The sequence below is a fragment of the Ursus arctos genome, unplaced genomic scaffold, assembly GCF_023065955.2.
Source record: "Ursus arctos isolate Adak ecotype North America unplaced genomic scaffold, UrsArc2.0 scaffold_28, whole genome shotgun sequence".
NCBI lineage: Eukaryota > Metazoa > Chordata > Mammalia > Carnivora > Ursidae > Ursus > Ursus arctos.
The window spans coordinates 4,931,072-4,936,175 of NW_026622963.1; positions in this window are offsets into that span (position 1 = coordinate 4,931,072).

Below are 5,104 nucleotides of genomic sequence, written 5' to 3' on the forward strand. Positions count from 1 at the left end.
GCATGGAGCACTGGGTGTTATACACAAACAATCATGGAACACTACATCAAAAACTAATGATGTACTGTATGGTGACTAACATAACATAATAAAAAATTATTAAAAAAGAAAGTTAAAAAATGATTCTACATTTAAAAAAAAAGACGGCTACTATATACATGGCCTAATAGACATGTTTCCATTACTGCAATTTCCTTTTGATAGTACCACATGATTTTTGTTGTTGCTAATATTTTTAAAAAATTTTTAATTGTGTAGGGGCACCTGGCTGGCTCAAGTGGTGGAGCATGCGACTCTTGATCTTGGGGTCATGAGTTCAATCTCCCTGTTGGGGGTAGAGTTAACTTAAAAAAAAAAAAAGATTTTTTAAATTGTGTAAAATATAGATAACATAAAATTTACCATTTTAAGTATACAGTTCAGTGCCATTAAGTACATTCATGCTGTTGTGCAACCATCACCACCACTCCAGAACATTTTTCATCTTGCAAAATTGAAACTCCATACCCATTAGAGGATAATTCAGCCTTCCTTCCTCCACCCAGCCCCTGAAAACCACCATTCTATTTTCTGTATCTCTGAATCTGACTGCTCTAAAGTACCCCATGATTTTAATTTTGTTATTTTTTATAGTATCTTTGCTCTCTAGGAAGCCAAATGTTTCCTAGTGCTCTTTAAAAAGATTTCCTGGACACTTTTGTATGCTTGATATTCCTGTTGCGTTTTTGAGTCAGCTTACCAACCTTCATAAATAAACTCAGATGGGATTTTTGATATTGCACTGAATCACAATCGTTAAGGTATGACAACTTAAACTTCAAAAACTATAATTTATTAAGACAAGTTATGTCTATTATAAAAAAGTCATGAGACTTTAATGACTTCAAATGCAGAATTTCTCTTATTTTCAATAAATAGTACCATACTCAGGTTAATTTTATTTAGGTGAGAGAAAAAAAATTTAACTGTTTGAAAACTCAGTATGTTTTCATTATTCCCACACAGAAGGCTAAGACTCCTTGTGTGAAATATTTTTTTTAAGATTTCATTTATTTATTTTTAAGAGAGAGAGAGAGCAGGGACAGAGGCAGAGAGAGAGGAAGCAAACTCCCCACTGAGTGTGGAGCTCGACATAGGGCTTGATTTCACGACCCTGAGATCAGGACCTGAGCCGAAATCAAGTCAGATGCTCAACCGACTGAGCCAGCCAGGCTCCTCTCCTGTGTGAAATATTAATGAACAGGCTCACGGCACTTCCTGCTCCTCCAATATACAGTGTTAGTAGGGCGAGGGTAGGGGCTGGACTTTAAAGACTGAAGTTGAAACTACAACAGTTCAAAACAGATTTGTATCAGACAACCAAGCATTCCTACCTATGTTCTAACCATCTTATACCTTAAATTGTTTGACTATCCCCAAATTCCATCCATCGTATGTCACCTAGCCACGGGGTGAGATTTGTAGATCCTCACGAATGCCATGATTTAATATGGTGTGCGGAATCTGTGGAGCATGGTCGCGCTAAGTTATCGTCTCATACTTGCACTCTCTTTGATGGCAAATACACATCTTCCGGTACACTTTAAAATTACGTCCAAGACCATGCAGCTTCTAGTGTGATGTGGTCGCAGAAGAGGATCCATTAAAACCCTACCAGCTTATGTATGGATGTGTCCCATTCAGCTCTCCTAACCATAGGCAAACAGCTTATTTCATGTAATACAAAGATTGGAGAGGGTGACCTAGGAGCCAAAAAACTTACTCCTGTTACTGAGAGTAAATGAAGATAAACTGAGCACATGAACAGAGTTCCTCCTTAGACTGAGTGGTAGAATTTGGTGTTGGAAAATTCCTGGACCAATAATCAGATCAAAGTCCCATGTATTATAGTTCTGATTTTAGAAGCATCCTGAGGTCACTCATTTTCATGATGTTTCTTCCATGTGTCACAGAAAGTTGAAAGACGGCTTCTCTGGGTGGCATTCTAATAGTATCAAATTTGAATTTGAACTACTTTGCATGTTGCAGTGTTCAAAAAGTCTATGTAACCAACTACATGTCTGACAGTAAAAGCATTTTTCTTACAACATACATTAGAGAAAACATTCCCTTCCCCTCCCTACTTTATAAATGGAGTTATGCTTATAGTTTCCTTCTAAGATAATTTTTATCTGAGTTTGATAATTTCACATATATAAAAAAGAAATAGAGTTACATCCTGGATATAAAGGTGGAGTGGTTTATTCTGTGTTACTTATCATTACTAAAGATGGGTCGAGCGGTCAGGATGTGTCCCCTGAGGTGATGCAGAGTGAAGTACAGAGCATCATATATGCAGTACCCTTGTCTAATAAAAAAAAAAATTGAACCCGAATCTAATCACCAGAGGATCCAATAACATGTTAAACAACATCAAGAATACAATTAACCTAAAGTTATCCCTATGCCAAAGAATATCATCCCTTTTCAGATTACTGCTAGACATGACTGAACCATTCCAGAAAGCTAAATATTTACACACTCATAGAGCGAGCAAGAATTCATCTTACTGCACTTTGACCAGATTGCTTATCATAATCCCTTTTAAATTATGTACGTTATTTGAATTAGGCAAGATAGTATTTGTTATTGCATTAATTTGAATACCACTGAGGTTAAGTGTATTTTTTGCTTGTTGATTAGCTGTTTTTTTTCTTTTTTTAAAATTGTGTATTCATCATTTTTGCCCATTGTTCTGTTTGATCCTTTCTAGTTTTCTTGCTTCTACAATATATTTACCCTTTATCAAATTTGTTGCAATTTTTTCCAGCCTCTATTAGTCTTTATTATTATTATTATTATTATTAAAGATTTTATTTATTTGACAGAGAAAGACACAGTGAGAAAGGGAACACAAGCAGGGAGGAGTGGGAGAGGGAGAAGCAGGCTTCCTGCTGAGCAGGGAGCCCTGAATTTGGGGCTCGAACCCAGGACCTGAGCCAAGGCAGACGCTTAACAACTGAGCCACTCAGGAACCCCTCTAGTTAGTCTTTTAATTATGTTTATAGTCTCATGTAATCTTAATGTTGCTAAAACTGCTGCCACTTTCCTTTGAGTTTCTAACATTGCTTTTAAACTTAGGAAATTATTCCCCATTTAGAGAGATAGTCTCCTGACAAATGGAAGCTGACAGATATGCAACTCTACTTTTTTTCTATTTATGGCTTGATGTTTATATATTTAACTCTTCAACATACCTAGACATTTTTTGGCACAAAATATAAAAATAGGATCTAAATTATTTTTCCCCAAATAACAACCCTGTGGCTTGAACACTATATAATGAACAATTCTTATATTCATGTAATTATTAGTATGTAAAGTTATAATGTTATCAAGACTTAATGTTCCTTCTTTATTGCCGATCTAGAAAAAGTAATTTTGCCAAAACCTGAACTGCTTTGGTCTTGACATATTTTTGCCCAGTTGTGTTGTTGTCTTTGAGATAAAAAATGGATGCTAGGGGCGCCTGGGTGGCACAGTCGTTAAGCGTCTGCCTTCGGCTCAGGGCGTGATCCCGGCGTTCTGGGATCGATCCCCACATCAGGCTCCTCCACTAGGAACCTGCTTTTTCCTCTCCCACTCCCCCTGCTTGTGTTCCCTCTCTCGCTGGCTGTCTCTCTCTCTGTCGAATAAATAAATAAAATCTTAAAAAAAAAATGGATGCTAGCTTTTTCCCCTTATGTTCTTGATTAATAAACAGATCGACTCATTTGCGTTTTACATTAGTGAATATTTTGCCTATTTCATATTTTGCAAGCTATTATCATTTAATTTTCACTAATAGCAATACATTTTGATTTCTGTTTACATGCACTATTCTAACACTAGGAAAGCCAATATCTTAAATTACTACAAAGTGAAATCCTGACTGATTCTAGTTTTAAAGTGTACTCCTACAGGGAAATTCAAAAATATTTTAAAAATCAATTCATGAACAGAGAAAATAAATAACACTCACATGTCTGTTGAACTAGTGAACCACGGAGAAATAAAAACGAGGTCAATTTTGTCATGGAAGGAAGGGGAGAAGAGGACCACCACTGGAGGACAGCATCAGAGTGGGCTTGCCAGTCACAGAGAAGCCATTAAATCGAATGAGAACCCAGCAAGGCTGGATTCTGGTGTGCTGCTGGAATATGTCTTTTAATATATTTAAAACCGAAACAAAAACATTGCCTGATTCTAGATACATCAGTAGGTTTAAATATATTAAGTGATGCCAAAGAAGGAATACAGTTTGCCCCCATTATCCAAAAGTAGAGCATTCCTACGATACCTTTTCTAAGCCGAAATGGCATAAAGTGAGGAAGCAATTGCCATTAATTTATAACGAAAAATTTTTGAGTGTTCCCACACCCATCTCTCTTAGGCTTCTCTGATACCTTGGGACACATCGAGTTAAGAGATGCACAAAATAAATTGACCTAAAACACAAATACTCAAAAATACAGTTCCAAGCTGTGATGGCTTGATGCTGATACTGAGTGCAGTTCCCAGGGAAGAAGCCTGGGGGCGCTACTCTCCCTGCTCGGTGCCTGCTGCCTTGTAACAGCTCACGGCAAAACGTTGAGCGTGCTATTTTCACTGTCCCCTTATTCACAAAAGCAAAAATCCTCCCGGATTTGTTTCATTTAAGGAAGACAGGTACTAACGTCGGTCTCTCACAAAAGCAAAGTGTCATAATGCAGACTTTCCAAGAGTGTGGGTACCTGCCAAGTTTATATGAACCTTACTGAATGCTGAGCCAGTAGCCCGGAGGCAACAGGTGCTAGATCGAGGAGAAAACTAATCTATGAAGATAGCAGAGTTGTGTTATCAATTAATTATTACTGCATTATTATTTCATTTTTCGCACATCTGCCATTTTGAGTTCATTCTTCTACGAATTCGTAAACAAATAAGCCAAATTGTTCAAGCTAAATTGAACCACCTTTTCAAAGAGCAGAAAACATTCAGAAACTGTTTGTGGGGGGCCCACTGCTAGCTAGACCAGAATGTGTTAAATTAAAGCTAAATTTAAACCTGACCTTTAGTCTACCACGATTTGTAATAAATATAAAGT